At 37.8% G+C, this 23989-nt stretch overlaps 1 pseudogene; it reads left to right on the top strand.

Annotated features, from left to right (window-relative positions):
• Positions 1–2037: 2037 nt before the first annotated feature.
• The window catches only part of LOC143405692 (small ubiquitin-related modifier 3 pseudogene), a 46217-nt pseudogene continuing 24265 nt past the window's right edge, over positions 2038–23989 (top strand).

Raw genomic sequence — 23989 nt, forward strand, 5'->3', positions numbered from 1 at the left:
GAGGTGTTGATGAGTCCTAGGTCCTGAACTAAGCGATAGGACCCATTGGGCTTTTCTACCGCTAGTATGGTAGTATTGTAAAGGGAATGAGCAGGACGGAGGTACCCCTTGCTAAGAAGGTCTTGAATAATAGGTTGTAGGCTCAGAAGAGCTTTTGTGGACAGGGGTATTGAGTCTGATTTGGGAAGGTGTTAGGATCTTTGAGATGAATGTTAACTGGTGGGCAGGAAACGGTGGAGAGGGTGTGGGTATCCCATACAATCGGGTCAACCAGGTTAGTATGGTATTTCATGTCAGCCTCACAAGTGGAGCAGAATGGCCAGTCTTCTGCCAAAAGGGCCAGAAAAGATGAACAGGCCGATTATGGGGCCTGACTGATGCCAGGAGCCCATATGTTGATTGTTGTATTGAATTTAGAGAGAATATCTTGGTTGAGCAAAGAAACAGGACATTGGGGCATAACTAGGAAGGTCTGAGAGAATGGGAAGTTGTCTATGAAACAGAGTAATAGGGGAGTCTTTTTTGGATAGACGGTCTTTCCTCCTACCCTAACAATAGGAGAGGTAGACGGCACTGTTTGCTCCCAGAATTCTGTCAGGACTGAGACGGTAGCCCCGGTGTCAAGGAGAAAGTCAACTTTGCACCTATCCACCTGAATCTGCACCCTGGGTTCCTATCTATTGATCATTACAGCTGGGGACAAGGACCCAAGGCACCGTCAATCGATTGCCATGCCCAGAGGTCAGAGGGTTCCCTGGCCATAGGCCTCCTACAGGATCTAGGACAGTCAGAGCCCCAATGACCTTGTTGTTGACATTTAGGGCATGGGGTATGCAGAGTGCGTAGTGTGGGGCATGCCTTGGCCCAATGTCCCTCCTTGCCACACTTGAAGCAGGTGCCCAGGGGAGTTTTCGGTGATTGGCAGTGACCTGAGGAAGCACCCTGCAGGGCCTGGGCAAGCATCTGAAATTTCTCAGTCTGGGGGGTGGCAGGGCCTTGTTTGAGCTTTTTTAGTTTGGCCCAGATGTCGGGGTAGCTCTGCGAGAGAAAATATGTCATAAGGACATGATGGCCATCTGGGGTTTCGGGATCTAGGTTAGTGCTGAAGGGCTTTCGTAAGCCGATCCAGAAATTCCAATGGGGTCTCTTGTAATTTTTGGAAATTGATGGCCTTACATACCGCTTTTTTGAGCCCAGCAATAATACATGCGGAGAATCGGTCCCTACTCTGTATGCCAGCTTGTGTTTTATAATCCCAGTCAGGAGTTTGATCTGGGGCAGCAAGTGGCCCCGGAGGGTGATTGGGATTAACTTGGTGAGTTTCATCCGCATGGGCTCTGACAAGTTCCCAGATTTTGGTATGTTCCTCAAGAAGGAGAGTATTAGCCAATAACATATATATATATATATATATATATATATATATATATATATATATATTTATCATGGTGAGTGAGGCTATAAGCCTGGAGGACCCATTGAAACTCTCTAATGTAAATGGTGGGATCTGTAGTGAATGAGCCCAACCTTTGCTCTAGTTGCATAAAGTCATTCATAGAGAACGGGACATGTACCCAGATAATGCCCTCAGGTCCAGCAACCTCTCTTAAAGGGGCCATGGTTTATGGGACTAGGGGTGGGACCTAGTTTGGGGGGAACTAAAGGTGTCGGCTGAGTCAGGGGGAGCACCTGAGGGGCTGGACGGAGCCAACAGGGGAGTTCGGTAGGGAGGGGGATCATCTGCCGGAGAGGTCGGGGTGAGAACGAAGAAGAGAAAAAGCCTCAACATAGGGGAACTCCTTCCACTTTTTTGAGCGTTCGCAGAAGTTAAACAGATCTCAGGATCTAGGGATCCTCCTGGGGGCCATTGACTTTGATTGCCTAATTGATATTAAGGCCAATCTTGTGTGCAGAATTTAATAAGGGGGAGTATGCTGGGAGGGAAGAAGAGGCCCCCATAGGTCAGGAGAGGGACAGGGTGGTTAGAGGGGGAGAGAGGGGAGTGCCTGTTCTTCTACCCCTCAGGACCTCCCGCTCATGAACCAGAGAGTCCACCGTGACCGTGAAGGTCATGGTGGGGTGCGTTCTCTCCTCCAGATTGGGCATCAGAGGTTTGCCAGATGATTACGGTCAAAGCCCCCGCATATAGCCCGTCTGAATTTGGATACCCGATAGGGGAACTCACCTACTGAAGAGCTGGTGTTGTGTGAATAGCAGCAATGATAGAAAGAGTGGATGACGACGGCAATCCTTGAGAGAGGGGGCCCTCGACCAGCGAGGCATTCCACCTCCCAGGTTTTGGAACCAGTGACAGAACCATCAAGGCTTGCTGTCGGAGAAAATGCCTGTTTATTGAGGAACAGCTCTGCATATTTATATAGCCAGGGGTGGTCTGACAGTTGGCATGGGGTGCTTTTTGATTGGTGGGTAAGGATCAGATGAGCCAGCAGGGCTAGTCTGATTGGTGGGTAAGGATCATGTGAGCCAGCAGGGCTAGTCTAATTGGTGGGTAAGGATCATGTTAGCCAGCAGGGCTAATCTGATTGGTGGGTAAGGATCAGGTGATCTAGGAGGGCTAATCTGATTGGTGGGTAAGGATCATGTGAGCCAGCAGGGCTCACCATTGGATGACTCTTCTTGGGGGATGGGGAAGTTAGTCTTTGGAGTCGGAGCGACTCCTAACAGTTTTCATGTAGACCTGACTCAAATCATTAATACGGTTTTTGAGTTCCTCTTCCAGGAGCACTATAGTTCTATACTACTCTTTGTATTCAATCCTTTTACCTGGCTCTCTCACTCCCTCTCTCTTTTTTTTTCCTTTGTGACAAATGCCAGGTAGAGGACCATTAAGTCCTAATCTAGTGGGATAAAAATATTTAGAGAAATTGACTTAATAAGGAAAGCATATTTTGTGGTCATAATTATTTTTATTGATTTTATTTTTAGTTAGGTTTAATTATAAGAATCAAGCAATCGGGGCTGGGATTGAGGCTCGGCAGTAGAACATTTGTGTGGGACATGTAAGGCACTGGGTTCGATCCTCAGCATCACATAAAAATAAATAAATAAAATAAAGGTATTGTCTCCATCTATAATTAAAAAAATTAAAAAAAAACAAAAATGAACCAAACAGTGGTTATTCATCAAACCAATCCACATCTATATTTTTGAAGTACAGAGGCTAGTTTTTAAATAAAGGTGACAAATTCAATTAGATTCTCATAATCCTGTTAAGGATTTATATCCACTTGATTCTGGACATAGTTCAGTACACAAAGCTAAAAGAATGACAGAATGACATCAGTAATTAGACAAAAATGTAATTTTCAAAACCGCTCTTAGTAGGACAAAATAAATTCTAACTTTTAATAAACGTCTAAAGCTACATAAAACTTAAAGGAATCTAACTATTTTTCTGAGATCAAAATAAATTTTTAATTATTTTTTATTATTTTCCTTTTCCTATCTAAACATAATTCTTAGCATTGAGGTAAATCTGAATTCACATGATGTACTTTGTCAAACTTCCCCCCAAACTTTAAGTCCTGCTTTTGAGAGAAAATTTCATGCTACTTTATTTATTATTGTGCTGAAGAAAATGTATTTGTCTTTGCATTCGCTGTATGTCGTATTAAAAACCATGTAGAAAAAGTCAGGAAAAATGAAGAAAAGAAATAGGCCAAAATCTGGAAAATAATATAAAAATAATTATTCAAAAGGGAACATTAGCCACAAAATTGACAAGTGAGATGAAACAGAGAATAGAAACATTTTTTAAAAAAAAATATTTATTTATTTTAGTTTTAGGTGGACACAATATCTTTATTTTATTTTTATGTGCTGCTGAGGATTGAACCCAGTGTCTCATGTGTGCTAGCCGAGCACTCGAGCCACAGTGTCTCACGTGTGCTAGCCCAGCACCACTTGAGCCAAAACCCCAGGCTCAGAAGCATCTTAATAATAAGGAAAACTAATGGTCCTGTGATGCACATCATTATAAAAGCATGACAAAGGGCTGGAAATAATCTTGTTTGGAATGCTGTGGGATCCTTCACCTTGTATGACAAGAATGGAAAAGAAGCATCAGTAAAGACAGGATGATAAAAGATCTTAAGGTCATAGCTCCTTGTGGAGAATAAAAAAATGAGATCAGTACTTATTCTTGAGAGGAAAATGAAAGGTGCACATGACTAATGCAGGTAAAGTTTGGGATATAGAAAAGGTATGTGAAAGAAAACTCTTCAAGGATATAATAGTTCAAAAGCAAGAGGGCATGAAATAGAGCAAAAATGGCCTTGACATTTAAAAGAATGTTATTGAAACAGTGCAACTCAGGTGTGGAAATAATGGCCAAAGCTGGCCCTGGAAGTTTCTATTTAAGTAGAAGGAATTTATTAGATACTTAGCTAAAATCATGAAATAGATTAGTGAGTGTTCAAAGTATGACCTGGCCTGAATGTACTTTTATGAAGAAATTATGTTTACTAATTCAGAGTGTATCTTATGGATAATCTCACATCTATTGATAAGTTGATATTATATCTAGGCTCCTTTTAATCATTGCTGACAATCAATCAATTGTATATACAAAATGATATTTTAATTTATAAGCACATTTATATCCTGACATAGACACCTATCAATGGAGAAAACTATATTTTAGTAACTATATAATGAATAAGAATAATAAATAGGTGCCCCTCTAGTAGATATAGGAAGAGACCACAAATTCAATTTATTTCAATTCAGTATTTTCTTTGTTGAAGAAAACAAATTGCATGTACATGAAACTTGTATTTCCTTGAGCTACACCAGTTTTATGGGTAAAAATGTAATTCTATTAATTATAGTAAATTATGTAGTTTTTCTATCTGATACATAGACAATATATATAACATATATATATATATATATATATATATATATATATATATATGTACTATTTGGTGATTTTCATTACTGTTTATATCTCATGTTTACATTCTGGACATCTTCAGGTATTTACTGTGATGTCACAAATATGTCCTTTGAAACTATAGCTCACTCTGTAAAGACATCTTTCTGGCTGCTGCTGGTACTCACAGACCCATAAGGCATAGCCATAGGGTACCATCACTGAGTGCTGATGCTGCCCTCAGATGTGCTAAGGTGGAACCATGATTTGTGAGACCTTCAGAGGTGGGAGAGTATCTCTGTCATACATTGGGTTTTGCTTTATCATGTGGCTACCAAAAATGGTGCTGCCTTGATTTGAAAGGTTTTGGCGAAGAGGTGATGATGATGATGATGATGATGATGATGATGATGATGATCACAATGACAATGATGATGGGGTGTGTGTGTGTGTGCGTGCACAATTACATATAACCAGAACTGAGATGTGAGTCAATCAGTCAAAGCAGATGGCTCACGAGGAACATTGTATTTTCTCCTGCAATGGCTAAAATTTTCTTGTTGGATGAAATCATGCATATTCTTTGGCTATATTCCTCCCCAAGGGATTCCTTCTCAGGCCCTTCTCCAATTTAGACATGTCTCAAGTCCAGAAATGAACCACTGAGATAAAAGCTAAGGGTTCTGGCTAAATGAGGAATCTTAAAATGAAAAACAATAGGGAAAAGAGGAAGTAGAGAAGAAGGGAAAATAGAAGAAAAAGGAAAAAAAAATTAATGAGAATAAAAACAGAGAAGCATAGATTGAAAGCTAACAGTAGCATAGTCTCTCATTCAGTTTCTCTCCTTTCATCTATTTCTGTCTTTCATTAATTCTTGGACTCTTTGATGTTTCTTAGTTTAGTATTTAATATTTCCCTTCTATTGACATCAAAGTCTGGTAATTCTTGTCAAATGGGATCAATTAGATCCCATCAAAACATTTATGTTTTACACTTCAGACAGTAAATGCAATTATCATGGTTCAAATGAAATTTCATTTTAAGCAATGACTTTCTTATAGGCATCCAGCTTGATTCTCTGAGAGAATGCCAGAAGTAGTGTACCCTTTTTTATTGCTGAAGAGAGAGAGGCTCTTTTTATGACTCTTTCCAATTCTCTGTGCATCCTGCTTTATGCCATAATATTTTTGTTGGTGGTTGGCTTCATCTTTATAATTTCCCATGGCATGTTTTTTCCCTGAAATATAACTTGCCATTTTAGCCTGTTTAAGCAGATAGTTTTTACAGATGTTCCAGGGTTGTCAGCAAAGACTGAGCTACTGAAATGGGCAGGACTGCACAACCTTATGTGAGGCAAGCCCCAGGTGTGAGGCAAGCCCCAGATGTGAGGCAAGCCCCAGATGCTGGGACACCAGGAAAATTTCAAGGCTGGAATGGCTTTCTATTCTTAAAGAATAGATGTGTTCATTTGCATATGCTGATGGTCTGTGCTGCAGGGTCAACAATGGTTATATGTAGTAAAATTAAGAAGGCTGTAGAAAATTTCTCTTGTCATCATTAAAACTTGCTGAAAAAATAATCTACAGGTTCAATGCAATCCCTGAAAAATTCCAATGCCACTTTTCATGGGAAAAAAACAACCCTAAAATTTATATGAAATGACAAATAACCCCAAATAGCCAAAGCAATCTTGAGCAAGAACAAAACTGGAGGTCTCATAGAATTTCATTTCAAAATACTGTATACTTCAAAGTCATGGTAATCAAAACAGTATGGTACCAGCATAAAAATAGACATAAACTAATGGAACAGAATTATATCTGTGCTTCTACAGTCAATTAATATTTGACAAAGGTGCCAAGAACATCTAATGGGAGCACTAGTTTATGTTTACAATCCCAGCAGCTCTGGAGGCTGAGGCAGGAGGATTTCAAGTTCAAACCAGTCTCAGCAACTTAGAGAGGCCCTAAGCATCTTAGCAAGAACTTGTCTCAAAATAAAAATAAAAAATAAAAAGAGCTGGTATATTGTTTAATAAACACTCCTGGGTTCAATCCCTGGTACCATAAATAAATAAATAAATAAATAAGTAAACAAATCAATAAATAAATCAAAAAAGAACACCCAATGGGGACAGAATATTTCTTCAACAAATAATTTTGGGAAAACTGGATATCCACATGCAGAAGAATGAACTTGGACACCTAGACCATATTAAAAAATCAACTCAGAATAGATTAAAATCTGCTGAATAATTTTAGGTAGTCCATTTTAAAAACTGAGATAATTATATTCATATGTAGTTGTAATAAATAACACAGTGATACCTTTTACTCTTTTTTGTTTATTTTTCTCCAGTGCAACAGCTATAGTAACAACTTAAATATTGTCATTAATACAATTTCCAATCTTATTCAGATTTCCTCATTTACTTGCACATGTGTGTTTGTATTTTTCCACACAGTTCTTTTTATTTTATTTATTTTTTATCCACACAGTTTTATCTTCTTGAAGATTTTTGTGTATTCACCACCATAATCAAAGATATGAAGAGTTCCAACACCATGAGGATTCTTCCCCTTCTCCTTTTATAGTCACATTCATCTCCTTTCTCCCTCAGCACCTCTTTAAAGAACAACAAATCTGTTCCCTCACTTCTATAATTGTGTTGTTTCAATAACATCATACATGGTATACATTTTTAAAAATACACTTTGAGCAGCTTGAGTCCATAGCAAAACTGAGCAGAGTACAGGTTCCCATATATTCTCTGTCCCCATTCACCCTCTCCCAGCCTTTCACACTATTCACTTCCCTCTTTACAATAGAACAGTTGTTACCATCTATGAATCTATGAATCCACATTAACACATTATCACCCAAACTCTATGGTTTGCATTAGGGTTAATTCTTGGTGTTGTACATTTTATGAGTTTTGACAAATGTATAATATCATGTATCTACCATTAAAAATATATATTTTTTAAAAAAATCTATATATCCTTTGGTGAAAGTCTCTTCACATCATTTGCTCATTTTCTATTTGGTGTGCTTGCTTTTACATTATTGAATTTTGCATGTTCTCTATATCTAGATAATGGTCCTTTGCTGAATACATGTTTTGCAGATATTTCTCTCAGTTTATAGCTTGTCTTTTCGTTTTCTTCACAGTGGCTTTTATAGTTAACATTTTAAAATTTTGGTGATGTCCAACTCACCAGTTTTCTTTTATGGGTTGTGCTTTTAGCATCAATTCTAAGAACTCTGCCTAGTTTTAGATACCAAAGAATTTCTCCCCATGTATTTTTTTCCTAAAGGTTTATCATCTTAGATTTTATATTTAAGTCTACAATTCATTTGAGTTAATTTTTGTATAGGAGATATATTTAGCTCACAATTATTATTTTGCTATTGGAGGTCTGGTTGCTGCAGAACCATTTGTTAAAAGTCTAGCCCTCCTTCATTGAATTGCTTTTGTACCTTTGTCAAAAGTCAGTTAAACATATTTGTATGGGCCTATTTTTAGGTCCTCTATTTTGTTTCATTAACCTGTGTGTCTGTTTAGTAATTAAATTTGATGAATTCATGTACTTTAAAAAAATTTGCTATGACTTATTTTAAGATAAGTAGCTTATGGCATTCCAGGGATTTTTTTATTTCAAAAACTAAACTATTGGGGCTGAGGTCGTGGCTCAGCAGTAGAGCGCTTGCCTAGCATGTTCGAGGCCCTGGGTTCAATCCATAACACCACATAAAAATAAATAAATAAAATAAAGGTATTGTTTTCAACTACAATTAAAAAATAAATATTAAAAAAAACTAAACTGTTGACTACAAAAGGTGAGATAATGAGCATAACCAAGGTCTATTGGGAACATATTATTTACCAGGTACTATTCGGAGTACTTTCCTTTGTATTATTTAATTTGCATAAAAACCCTAAGAGTTAGGCACTATCCTTATTTTATAGTTGAAGAAATTGAAGCACAAAAGAGTTAAATGTCATATAGCTGTTAAATTAGAATTTCAGTATGACTCTAGAGGCAGAACTATCAGTCAGAATGCTTGTCAAGTTCTTACAGAAGTGTGCATATTATTTCTGTTAGGAATCTGGGCTGGGTGTAGTAGCGCACACCTGTAATCCTAGTGACTCACAGGCTGAGACAGGAGGATCCCAAGATCAAAGCCAGCCTCAGCAATGGTGAGGAGCTAAGCGACTCAATGAGACAGGTTATAAAATACAAAATAGGACTGGGGAGGTTGCTCAGTGTTTGAGTGCCACCGAGTTCAATCTCCAGTAACCCCCCACCCCCCAAAAAAGGAACACAAATGAATGCTCCTAATACAGAGACCTACTGCCCCTCTTGTTCCTTATGGAGCTGTCACCTAAGATTTGATCAGTGCTGCCTAGGAGATTTAAGAGCCACCCATCCAGAGGAGAAAAGAAACCTTAGGATCTCTCTCTGTCTTTTAAACAACTAGGATAGGGTTGGGGACAGCTCCATGTTCTTCCTGTAAAGAAACTCTTACCAGTGCCACAGCCACCCATATCTACATGTAATTTTTGGTTGTGTTTTTGGGCTCTGACCTACCATATAAAGTTTCCAAGTATTACAGGATAATATTTAATTAAGAAAATTCTTTTCACATTATCACTTTCTTAGAATTGAATTTATAGTGTAGCATCATTTTCTACTTTATTATCCAATAAGGGGAGGAGGATCCACTCACTTTTGAACTTGTCTGGTGTATATATTTCACACAGACTTTTTTTTTCTCTCTTAGAAGTTATGACTAAGGGGCAGTTCTCCTCAGATAAAAGGGAATGTAGAAACCCCTCTGTTAGTCAGTAGAGAGGGACAAGAAAGAAAGAATGGAGTTAAATAAATAACTAAATAAGAGTGTGTTCTTTCTTTCTTCCCATGGGTATATCCTCCTTTTATTCTACATGGGACCAAAACAACATAGCACTGATATGATGGGAGACCAGACCTGGTTGAGGAAAGTGTCTAGGCCTGAAGTGTTAAACTGAGAAGGCAGCCTAGCCTCATCAGACTTCTTGTGGGGACATGGAATGCTAGTATAGCCTGGAAGAACATCATGGTTGGACTGAGGAGGGTGTAGGGTGTGGGGTTCAGAGATGCTAGGAATAATATAGAAAAAAAGCTGTATTTCAACAGGTAACAGTGTATTTCAACAGGACACTTAGGGGATCATGTGAAATGAGGAACATTTTCAAAATAGGGTACATCAGATGTCCTTATACTAGTGCCAGGATGATAAGTAAGTTCCCCCAGAATTTAGGTTAAGAAGAAAAAGAGCCAGGTGCATGATGTACTCCTGTAATCCCAGCAGCTCAAGATGCTGAGGCAGGAAGATCATGAGTTCAAAGCCAGCCTCAGCAACTTAGTGAGGCCCTAAGCAACTCAGGGAGACCCTATCTATAAATAAAATACAAAAAAAGGGCTGGAATGTGACTCAGAGGTTAAGTGCCCCTGAGTTCAATCTCCAGTACCAAAAAAAAAAAGATAAGGGAGAATGTAAGTGGCCCTTGAGACCAAAGACTAATATGAAAGAGCCTAAATTAATGATTGAAACACTTTAAATGGAGAAGTTGCCTTTGTTTTTTTATTTTGTCTTGTTTTGCTACATACAATAAAGGATCCCCCCAAACAGAATAAAATTAGTAATAAAAATAAATTTACAGCTAGGCAGGGTGGGTCATGCCTGTATTCCCAGTGACTAGGGAGCCTGAAGAGGGTGGAGCACAATTTCAAAGCCAGCTGTAGCAATTTAGTGAGACCCTGAACAACTTAGTCAGATTCAGTCTCAAAAAATAAAAAGGGATGGGGATGTGGCTCAATGGCTAAGCGCCCTTGGGTTTAATCCCTGGTAACAACGAAAACAAAAAGAAAAAAAATTTACATTAAAAAAATTTTTGGTGCATTTGAATATGAGGATGCAAATTTTACTCTGATGGTCTAGATTAATCTTTTAACCTGCCTTCTTATGTATTTTGTAATTACTTCAAAGATTGGTTGTCATTGACTTCAAACTTTCCAGACCTGAGGACCTCTCTGTTGTTCTTATCCCATGTTATTTCCATTCTGTTCTTGAGATTGTTTTCCTACAGATTTATTCTCACCCTTACTTGCTATATATTGCTGTCATCTGAGCTTGTTAGGCTGAGTTTTCTAGTCTTCCCTATGACTTGCTTAGGGTAGGATTGAGATAGAGGAGATACAGGCTGAAGATCATCATGGGACTAAACTTCAATCTTCAAATCATCCCTGGGTTTGCTTTGATTATTTTCTTTATTCTTTTGATTTTACTGTCTTTGAAATGTCTATAAATTTTGATTATTTTATTACAATGGATTAGTCACTTCCCTAACTCCAACCTGAAACCTATGAAAATTTCTTAACGAAAGCCACCTGACTTATAGAGAACAGACATAAAATGCTTTTTGGATAAATGAATAGCTGGAGGTATAAGAAGTAATAGAGAGCTTCTCTCTTGAGGGATTGATCAGAGTCAAGTTTTTGTTACAATTTTGATATTCCGGTGAGAATCATTCTTTGAAAACATTACTCATGAAAAGCATCTCATCCACAGGTGTACAGAGGCACAAAAAAGGTGGGAAGCTTTGCATTCTGGAGAAGAAAGTTTCCTATGTAGGCTTGCTTCTTGACTCATTGACTCATTGAAAGGAACAGGACTAGTCTAAAAATGAAAGTAGATCCAAAATTGTAGGAATATAAAAACAATGCTTCTCAACGTTTTCTTCTCAGTATCAACCAGGGCAGGGGAAGATAAATACGTACATCTGACCTCAGCCAGTGGTGGATTGGGAATCCAGTCTACTATTAACTTAAAGTTTATAATTAATTTAAATGTAAATTCCACTCGGTTCTTCTATTTGTTTTAATATGAGTCTTCTACTTGGACCTTCTAAATGCATGGTCTGCCTTTTCCTCCAAGATTCTGTGTATCCACTGGCCCACGGCTTCCGGGCAGCTGCTCTGTATTTTCCATGCTTCCGCCTACGGAAGCACTAAATTCCAGGTTACAGCCCAGTTACAGAGAGATCTCTCATGGTAGCACATCTCTTTAAGAGAACACTTAGAGAAAGAAAAACAGCTGGAGGCCATAAGGGCTGGTAATGTGGAGGAGGTGGGGAGAATCTGGCATAATGATGGGAGAGGTTTTACCTTTTTTCTTTGGCCAGTCCTGGTGTCTTAGACTTTAGGGCAGCAGTAATTTTGATTAATATGAGCCATAACTTTTCCCTTCAATAATTTTAAATTGTTCCATCTTCCTGTTAAGACATGGCCAGCAAGAGACAATCTGATCTTGCTGAATAGCCTTCCACAGCTGCAAATGTAGCTACAGTATTACCATCTGCTTCAATATTAATTCCATGGTTCCCGAAGACCAAAAGTCACAAATCTGCTGCTTTTTTAGTAAGTGCCCCACATCTTTGCTCTTTGTACATTCCCATTTTGTAAAGAAGTGTTGAGTTGGAGCAATAGAAACTTTGAATATGTGGTCAATCTGACATCAGATTTTTGTCACAGTTACATTATTTGCTAAAGTTCATTTTAAGGTACTCTGAGATGTGATTAATTTTTTTTCAGGGGGAGGGTACTAGGGATTATATTCAGAGGCACTGGGCCACTGAGTCACATCCCCAACCCTATTTTGTATTTTATTTAGAGACAGGGTCTCACTGAGTTGCTTAGCACCTTGCTTTTGCTGAGGCTAGCTTTGAACTCATGATTCTCTTGCCTCACACTCCCGAGCTGCTGGAATTATAGGCATGCTCCACTATGCCAGGCTGGGGTGTGATTAAGTTTAAGGGCGATACAGGATGCTGTCCATTGAATTTAGAGGCCTTGTGGGATAAATGACCCTGACTGTTTTCTTATTACAAAGGGATTTTTAAATATAGAATAGAAGCAGTTAACAGTACAATAGCATAGTATCTTACTGTTATTGAGGCATAAACTATGTTGGGAGTCATGCTGTAGGATAAATGGGGTTACTGCAGCACAGTTCAAGCTAATAAAATAAGAGACATGTGTCTATTTGAACTCTTCTATGCATCACAAGAATGCTTTTGCCTCTTGGAGAGAAGGTTCTATTATTCACCTATTATCTGTTTACCTATCTCTCGGTCTATTTGTCCATCCGTCTATCTGTCACCCATCCGTTCCATCCACCCATCATCTCTCTTTCAAACTCTTTCAGATCTTCACAGCCATAATTTGCAACTTTCTTAAACTTATATTCAATAACATCTTCAGCAATCATTTTGCAACTGATCTTATAATGGCATTATTTTTAAAAGTCATATTTAGATTCTGTATTGCATAGCAAATACATCTTCTTCCTAACAGATTATAAAACTTCACAGAAAAGGGATTATAATTTCCTTTTTGTATTACCCAACGCTTCTAATGTAGTTCTCAAGAATATTTGTTGTTTCAACTATAAAGCCACGTTAAAGAAATACAAATAGAATTCCAAAATGTTTAACACTTACTCAAGGAGCCAGGTGTATGAAAATTATTTTTCTTCTTTTTAATATTTATTTTTTAGTTGTAGTTGGACACAATGCCTTTATTTTTAAAAGCTTATTTATTTATTTAAAAATATTTATTTTTTAGTTTTTTTTTAAGGTGGACACAATATCTTTATTTTATTTTTATGTGGTGCTGAGGATTGAACCCAGGGCCTTGCACGTGCTAGGCTAGCAGCTCTACCGCTGAGCCACAACCCCAGACTGCAAATTATTTTTCTACTCATGAATAGCTGCTTATATCAATTCTTTTCATAAACATTATTGAAAATTTAGTTTTTAAGGCATCACTATGTATGATGGCAGGGAGGATGGCTAAGCTTTGAGTTTAATGAGGGAAGAGAGGTTTACAACAGCTAACTATAGTTTTAATTTGCAAAGTATGTTCTAGCAACCAGCAGCCTTGGCACCACAGTAGGCTGCAGTGAGAACTGTTGCATTGGAATTATCATTTTAGCAAGGTCTCAGGTGATTTTTATGCATGTTAAAGTTTGAGATGGACTGGACTAGAGCACGTCCTCCCAAATCACTCTTTTCCCCTCTTATGAACTGGTATTCAACAGATTGTATCAAAGGGGGAAAAAAGTGACACAGAACTAATGTCTATTTAGTGTCTACCTTGAAATAAAGAAAACCCAGAGTTTTCTTTCAGTTTTCCCCTACTAACAGATTCTCTGTTACAGTCAGTCTCATGGTTACAAGAGTTATGGACTCATATAAATTCCTCATCCACTGTAATTGGTATTTAGCCATATGCCTGTAGCCATATGCTTGTAGCAGTGTTGACTCCAGGGGAACAGCGGTTAAAGTGCCTGTTTTTGGTCACATTCCCACTTACTGCTACACTCCTGAACAGGACCATACATTACCACTTGGGGCAGGTGCAGGACTGATGGGGAAGAAGCACTAGTGTGGTACCTCTATCTATTTGTAATGCTAGGAATATTTCACATCCTAATGAATGACCTTACTGGCTGCTAATGCATGATAGAAAGCATTAATTTGATCCAGTTTTTATTGAGTACTGATGGTTTCTGACAGGAATAGGAATAGAGGATGAGATAAGACATTCTCTTAACTAGATTTAAACAAAGGACGGTATCTTCATTTCCATAAAACAAGTTGACATGTGGCATTAAATTCATTGCTGTTATCTGTCTGAGGCTTTTCTAGGAAGACTAATGAGTGCTAAACTTTATTAGAAATATGGCTCAATCTTAATATCACAAATGTGTTGGTAGACCAGAAGGAATGTAATTGTTTTATCAGAATGACTTTGGTTGGTGAAAGTATAATTAATGGAAGAGATAGCTTATGCCATCAAAATTCTTCATTTAGGCTTTGAAGTCTAACAAAAATCTAATCATGAAATATACCATGAATAAACCATAGTTCAGAATATAAAAGAGATTAAAGAATAAATGAGGCAACTTCTTGTTAAGAAAGATGGATAGCATATATGCATTCACTACCAATTCCACCAAAGGCTCCCTATAATGACAATATAGAGATATCAAAAAAGCCATAAGCTCCAAGGACAAAAATACCAAGAGAGGGGAAAAGAATACAGCATAATTTGCAATTTATAAGGGGAAAGCAGATGGTTCTGGCTTTGTATGGCTGTATAAGAGACTCAAACAACACTTACTGTATTATAACTTACAAATTTTGTGGTAAAAAAATTGGGCAAGGTTTAACTGGTAAAATCTTCCACTCCCTATGCATTGACTGTGGTTGCTGGGCTGATCTGGGGGGTCCAGGATGCCTTTACTCACACCCTTTAATAGAAAGTCTGGGCTCAACTAGATACTCTTTCTCTCTCCATGCAGTCTTAGGGCTTCACTGTTCCTCTCCTGCAGTGAGGCTGGACTACCTACCTGAGAGCTCAGGGTTCCTGGAATGAGGGTCCAAGATATAGGCCTGCGTCTAAGCATTGGCACAGCTCCATTTCTGTCATATTTTATTAGTCAAATTAGTAGTCTCAATAGAACAAATAGGACTGAAATTCACAGCCATCTATATTCTATCACCCATATGGATAAATAACAGCATAATGAGAAGGTCAAAGGAAGTTCAAATCCAAGCTAGTAGTGAGAGAAATGTTAGGGGTCAGCTAAGTCCTGCCACAGAGCCCTTGAGAGGCTTAGAAATTTTACATACTTTTAAAAAGTGTGGTGGTGGGGGTACAGGTAGGGCTAAAAACAGAATTGGTTGAAAGTCTATATGAAAGCATTTGATTCTGTGACCCTTCCCATAGTTTGTTAGGGCACTTGTCCATGTTGATAGGAAAGTAAAGGTTTAATGTCTAGAGAGGTTAACAAAACTGCTTTTGACCTGGGGCATAACTGAAAGCAGGTAAATCACATAGAAAACAAAGATATTAAATAAAAATGTACATGTAGTCATGAAATCCTTTCCTCTCATTTCCTAATTGGCTCAGACTCTTGGGGAAGAACTAGAGAGCACCTCTCTGATAAAATTAACCAGTCTGAGAGAAAATATCTACAGATGCTGACAGTTGGGGTGCCCAATGAAGTGGCGCTATCACCTCCAACTTCTATGGCACCCTCAACAACTCTCATCTACACACACAGTGTCTACTCAGGCTTTAGGGTCTCATTTCTAATGTGAGTAATGCATCATTAGATATTTGAAAAAGCTTCTTAACCCAGAGAAATCAAATCAAATAAGTAGAAAGTAAGAAGATTGTAAAGCCTGGTGTGATAGCACATGGCCATAGTCTCAGATATTTGGGAGGCTGAGGTGGGAGAATCCCTTGACTCTTGAACTCACCATGAGTTTAAGACCAGCCCAGGCAACATAGCAAGATGATGTCTCAAAGGAAAAAAGGAAAGAAAATTGTAAAGAAAAAAGTAAAGTAAGAAAAATATAATATCCCCAACTATATGAGAAATAAATTACATAGATGAAATACACAAAAGAACACTCTAACGGAACATTGAATAAATATACTAGAGTTCTTGAAAATAAAATTTTAGGATCAGAAATGAAGAATTCAGTAGAATTTTTGAAAGCTATATTTGAGGAAATTTCAATTAAACCAACCAAAGAGATGAAAATAGTAGAAATTACAAGAAAATTAGAAAGTAAGTTTAAGAGGTTTCCCAACTAGATGATAGGATAAACAGAATGGAGGAACAGAAAGGAACAGGCAGTGGGAGAAATAAATCAGGAAAACCTTCCAGACCTGAAGGCTAAAAGACTAGACTGATAGGGAGCACAGAGCAAAGGATGCAGAAAGGATCCACATTATGATACATCATGATGAAATTTCAGGGCACTTGGGATGAAGAGAACCCCCCCCCCACCCCCACCGCCCCTCAAAAGACTGAGGACTCAAAATTACACACATTCTCTTACGGACACTGGATGTTAAAGGATAATTGGTGTGCTCAAAATTCTAATGGCAATGATCTCCCACCTGGAATTCCCAGCATAGTGCTTCTCCCTGGGTAAAGTGTGATGGCATATACTCAGGGCCCCTAAAGTTTGTGAGTCATCATTTCTCTTCACTGTGCATTCCATTCTCTCAAGTAGACTCTACAATTCCAAGGGACACAATTTTAAATTTTAAATTTTCCCACACATAGTGTCTGCACAAAGTAGGCATTTATGAATATCTGGATTCAGCTCTACTTTAGGTCATTTGAGATACTACAATAGTGTTGCCCTGACATATGAAAGTAGCTTATTTCTTTAGTTGACATAGTTCTTGATACAGTGTCTATTGTTTATTCTCAAAAATTTCCTCACAATCTGTATCTATTAAGGGAGGAAAAAAACCTTTTATCTTATTATTCTTCCATTTGGTCCAACAGTCTAAAGGATTCCATAGCTTGAATATTTAGGAAAAAGAGTAGATATGCTGCTCACGTTGTTGTAACAAAATATTTTCAGAGCCATTTATAGTGAGGTTGATTTAATAACACCAAGTAGCAATAAATTCAAGACAAAATTTAAATATCTTCCTCTTGTAATTACTATCCAGACCAGTAACCGGGTGCTTAATTATGCCTAGCATTATTGCTGGTAATAAAGTATTTATTACTACTACTGAATAGGAGCTGTAATGAACAAGGGAACAGGCTGATTGATTGGCATTGTGGAGGAAGGTGGCTCCCGATCCTACTAATAATGGCTTCAGGGGAACTCAGGAAGCTGTGTGAAGACCTGGAAGCCAGAAAGGACTTTTTTATCTAGAATCTTTAAGAACAGCAGGGATCAAGAGGGACAGGAAAGTGAAAGTCAACTTGAATCATATGTAGAAATATTTTGGTACTTGCAAGAGAATGAAAGTGAACTTCAGAATGACAGAAAGAAAAACTGAGCAGAAATAGAATAAAAAAATATAAGAAGTTGCTTCCTACCAAATGCACACCTATTTGTTTTTATTCTGCATGCATGTAACAGTACCTGTGTATAATTTTTTCTGTTTACAGCAAGGCTATTTGTGTTTTCTTATTTGCTTTTAAGAAGACTGACTTGGGAGGGTTGGGATATTTGATTTCTTATTATGGTAACTACTATATATGTGGAAAAAATTTCATAACACTAATAAGAGTCCCAAAGAGAGCCTGCTGTGACCTTACACATCTTAATTAACATGCTATGATGGAGGTTTTTATTACTTATACTCCCAAGGGCGGGGCCAAGGTTGATTGCTACAAATGTGTGTTCACCCTTGGGCTAATCACTGAGAAATGTAGTACTGGGAGTTATCTAAGTGCAAAGACAGTGACATTGTTACCACTGTTGACCGGAGACAGTCCTTGCTTCCCCAATGTTGAAGAATAACACCAGAGAAGCACGCCGAGGCAAGGTCAGAGTAGAAATTAGAAATTTATTAAAGGACAGCAGAAAAGACTTCTCCCGGAGGAAGAAGGGGACCCAAGAGATGGAGTCCGTGGAAGTGCAATTGTCTCTCCATTTTATAGTTTCTTTCAGTGATGGAATGTAGGTGGGAAGGCTGGAGGGGTGGGACACAGGTGGGCCAAAGAAGTAATCTGAGCAGGAAGGACTTCTGAGTCAGCACCTTCAAGTTTGCTGGGGGCTGTTCATTAACACTTCTTTGGGATGGGCTCTGGCCTTGGGCTTTTTCCCGGACTTCATTAACATTCCAAGAGTTGTTCAATTTTTCCCCCCAATTCATTCTCAACATGGCCTCCATTTTAGATCTCACTCGATATTAGACCCGATTTACCTAACTACACTGACTACCTAACTTTAAATCTGGCTTCAACATGAAGGACCATGAAGCATGAATGTCTTTTTGATAGAGATGCCAATGATTTCTTCTCTACTCACATCCTGAGGCATTCCAGCTTCTCTTATCCCCAGAATGGGTAGCACTCTGTAACATATGACTTACTTCTCCATGCCATGGCTGATTGGACCATGGATGGATATCTGACCCAAGCTAAGCCTACAATTGGAGTTGGAATATTGAAGCTTGATTCAATTAAACAGTATAGGCACTGGACTCACGAGCTCACACAAACTGAAAGCTGTATCCTTGTTTGTCACATAGAGTCACAGAGAGAAGCAACACAGGAAGGAAGACTAGGCTACTGCTTATGTGATGAGAAGCATGAATGTGACTGGGTTTTAAAGCCAGTTCTCACTCAGGGAGGCCTGACTGTACTTAGGTACTTTGGGGATAGCTTAAAATACCTTCTACTTCCCTTAGTGAGATTCTGCCCTTACAATAGACAGTTCATATTTATTATTCCTTTCAGTTTTTCTGATCCAGCAATAAGTTTGACACACCTAAGACCAGTAAATACCTGGATATGGAATAATTTCAATTCTTTATAACAAGTATCACAAATTCTTGGATTTTATCTGTCTGCTTTACAAGATTGTGAACTCCCTGAATTTTTAAACAAGGAATCTACCCGGTTTGTTTCATGCACTAAAATCAATTACTTGCTGAAATTGAATATTGACTGAGCTGTGGTGAATTTAGCTTGTGAGAGATATATTTGGCTTAATGTCCCAAGAGACAAATATTTCTAGCACTATTGCCATATGTTTTAAAAAATTCCTCTTTATAATTTTACATGAAAAGTTAGGTATGTGTTTTATGATGGTAGCATCCTTTACTATTGTTTGTATTCAGGTTATCAAGTTCTTTGTAATTCACGGAGGAAGTAGCCTCCAGTTTCACTAGTCTGCTTCTCAGACTCCAGGAGTGAGGAGGTGACAGTGAGTGGCAGGAAGCCTTGGGTCTTTTTTATTCTAAAGTAGCCCTTCTGACAGAAAGTTGTATAGAGCAGATGGTGGGTTTCTCTAGCTTTAAGAATATTTGAATGAGCATGTATCATTGTAAATTTAACAATTTGGCAATTGTTGAGTAAAATCATCCTCAGAACATAAACTATCTTTAATTTTCCCATTTTCAAATTAAAAAAATATTGTCTGGACAGTAACATAGTGTAATATTCATTTCATTAAACTGCCTACTTATTGACTTTCCCTAGAGATTTCTTCCTTACTTCTCCTGTAATATGTTATAAAATTACCATAATAAGTCTATATTATTTCTTATTTTCCACACTCATTGCTCTGACAATTGGAAAAAGAAAAAAAAAAACTCAACTATTGAAATGAGGACCTTTACATTTGGAAAACTAATTTGTTTGACATAAATATGAGAACTCTCATCATGTCACTTAAAACAGAATTAATGGTCACTTTAATTTTCATTACAGGAAATTATTTCATTAATCAAAATATTCATACCCTATATTTCTCTTTGTTTGGTTCTTTTTCTTTATGTCACTTTTTTTTGCCTCCCCTCTCCAAAATTTAACAAAATTTTAATACTTACTTTTGCATTTGAGATTGTGAAGGTTTTAGTTATAAGTAGTGAGTAATGTCCAGGAAACAAACAGTAAATGATTCATAACAGATACAGGCTAGAGAAAGTATGTGACCTAGTCACTTCATTCCGGGGTGCTTTAGGAAGCTTTGTCTCCTTCTACAACTCATTTTCTCATGCAAATTGTATCACTTTGCACATTTAGAAAACAATAGTGCCTAGGAACATTTCTTAAGTGTTTCCTTATTTGAGTTCAGTTTCTCAGGCCCTAGGTTATTATCTGGTTTAGTTTTAGTGCAGTTTAATGAGAGAGGAAAGCATTTCTTTTGGACAGCAGTATGGCTTTAGCAATGACTTCAATCTCTCCAGCTGAGGATAGATCTCATACCACTGAGTAAGTACTCTGGGAGGCTGATGTCTGTTCAGCATGAATGGCTTTGACATTCCCACTCCAATTCTAACAAACTCTCTACCTGGTTCCTTATGTTTGTCATTAAAACACCAGACTTTTCCAGATTATCTGTTGTTTCAAAGACAATTCTCCTCTTATTCCTCAGGATACCCTGATCTAATCCTATTTCCTGCCTTTCCATGTCCATCTGAACTCTTCCATTCTGTTCTTGAGAACCCACAGACTGTGGAAAGCACACTGCTCACATCCTCTGCCTATTGTCTTCTTGTTTCTATCTCATTCTTGTTCACATGACACCAGCTTTTATTGACACCATCTCCTCTGCAGTCCCTGCAGAGACAGCTGTGTTTTCTTTGATCCTTCATGAGAATCTCTGGGTCAGGTGGTGAATAGATGACCTTTCTTTCTTTGCGACCTCCAAACGTTCCTTGTCTTCTCTTCCTAAGACCTCTGTCTCCTGCCTTCTTCACTCATGTATACAGTGTGGTATTACTAATAACTGCCCCATCTCCAACGTCTCATTATCCTCCCAGACTTTGCCTTCCAGCCTGTTAACTCCTAATTCTGGTACTATCACTTTGGTAACTCTATCTCTTAAAAATTGCATATTTACTGACTCAAGCACATTTTTGCTGTTCATAGCCTCCTAATGTCCACACTGTCCTTTCTATCCAATTTAGATTCAGTGTTTTGTCACTATGCTAGCATCCTTAAATCTCTTGATCCCCTCCTTCACCTGACCAAACTTGAGTCAAGTTAAGCCTAACTATTTGCACACCCTACCTCTATAACAGAGATGCTGAACTTTTCTGGTTAGCAATCACACTCTGATGCTGACTAGACTTGCTTCATTGACCCCAGATCTCAAAATCCCATTGCAGTTTTCTAGTAGACTTACTGCTGTTTCCTCACATGACTATATCATGCCATTTCTTCCTTCTCCAATTTCGAACATTGCTTATTCCCTCTTACTCTCAGTTGATGACTTGTATATTTCATAGAGAAAATAGATGCAATCAAAAAGAAATATGTTATTTTTCTATCACTTGTCTGCATGTTTAGTCACATATTCTGCCTTTCCTTCGTTACCACTCTTGGCTTGTGTCTGGATCAATTTATTTTCCCAAATTGCTCTTATGTTTGCCAGCTTCAGATGGGCTGAAGAGCCTATTAAATAATTCAATAATTCCAAATCCCCTTTATTTAACCAATGACACTGAGGTTTCAAGGGGACAAGCACTTGGGCAAGGTCATACAATAAATTAGTAGTACAGCAAGAAAAGTCACAGTAGTTCCAAAAACCTGCGATCAGTCATTATACAGCAAGAAACTCTGAGTGATGAAGTGTCCCAGAGTTTAATTTTTTCAGTCCTCTAATCTAGTTATATTTTTCTTAGGACATTCTGTTTAGTTCCATGGTTTTAAATACCATGTCTGTGCGGATGGTTCACAAATTTTTATCTATGCCCATAAACTCTGTCCTGAGCACAGAATCATATCTGATTGCTTGATCAAGGTTTTCACTTGGGTGTCACTAACATAATATGGTTTCTTTTAATTTTCTCAAACCAAAACAAAGCACAAAACAAACCATTCTTATCTTCTCTCAGTCCTTCTACATATCAGCAAATTATACCATAATTCACTCAGTCTTTGTTCAAGTCTAAAATGTAGAAATTACTCTTCAATCCTTTCTTTCCCTCATTGCTCACATCAAACGCAGTCTAGCTGCTTTTCTTCCCCCCACCCCCCCACTCCCCATTTTCTTTTTGTGTGGGTGGGGCTGGGGATTAGATTCAGGGCTTCACACATATTAGGCAAATGCTCTACCACCGAGTTGCACCCCTAGACTAATAAAATTGTTGTTGTTATTTTCATTTTTGTGAATGATGCTGTGGATGGACCCAGAACCTCCTGCATGATAGGCAGGTGCTTTACCACTGAATTTTCTTCCTAGCCCTTGTTTCCAAGTTTTATTCCAAATCTAACTGTATCTCACCATTTCTAGTGCTGTAAAACTAGACCAATTTGTCACTGGGTTTTACTCAGTGTACTTAGAAACTTCCAAACTTATCATAGTGATTTTTTTTTTATGTTTCCCTTGTATTTACTCATGTTAAAGTGTAAAATCTATGAGGGTAGGGACTTTGTCTTATAATCTGTCATGTTCCTAGCCCCAGTACTAGCACATGGTAAGAGATCAATTAATATTTTTGCCTGACATTTCAGTGGAATCTGATTTTCAGAGAAAATATTGAACTCTATGGAACATATTACAGATTTATATTCCTGAAATCTCAACAAATTGTCATGTTTCAGTGCTTTATATTTTAAAAAGCTTATCAACCATTATGATACCTATCTCTCAGCTATTGACTGTTCTGATTATATGACTTAAAGGGATCATTTAAGAGACATCATTTGTATGTATGAATTTGTGTGTGTATATATATAAATATATATATTTACATCTCTCTTTATATAAATATATATATTTACATCTCTCTATATATGTAAATATATACATTTACATCTCTATACACACATGTTAAAATTTGTGCATACTCACATACACAAGCATACTACTTGATAAAAATGAGGTCATATTATGTACATAGTTTTGGGCCTTCCTCATTTCTTATTTTTCTTTTGCTTTTTCCTTCACTATTTGTCTTTCACACACTACCACACAATTCTTACAAACCCAAACTAAACGTCTGCTATTTTCTTCTGCATGCTATCATAGTTAATAAAACATATATACATTTACCAAAATATATAGTAATGGAAGGACATTATGGCATTAATTGTTTTACAATAATGGCATCACATTATGCTTATTGGTATGCATTTTACTATTCAAAAGGATACTTTTAGTGTTTTGTCTTTAATTTTTTTCCCACATGCTGTGGAAGCTAATTCTTTGTGTCCTGCAAGTGCGCGCACACACACACACACAAACACACACACTCATAGGATTCCATTACCACGCTACTGTGATGAGTATGTCATATAGAGAAGAGAGGGATGAAGAATTGAATCACTCTTTTGAATGGGTCTCTGTCAATATTTCAACTAAGAACAACTCTAGGTTTAGTAAGGCAATTAATTTTAACTTTCAGAACTAATGCAGGGAAAAGGAGGCTCAAGAGACCTTACCTGTTAGCGTGAGAGCCTCTGCAGTGTTGTTAAAGAGCGAGCACTGAATTTGGAGTAAGGTGGCCCAGGTTTTAACTCATATTCTGCAGCTGATTTGCTAGC

Source organism: Callospermophilus lateralis, chromosome 8 (assembly GCF_048772815.1).
Source record: "Callospermophilus lateralis isolate mCalLat2 chromosome 8, mCalLat2.hap1, whole genome shotgun sequence".
NCBI lineage: Eukaryota > Metazoa > Chordata > Mammalia > Rodentia > Sciuridae > Callospermophilus > Callospermophilus lateralis.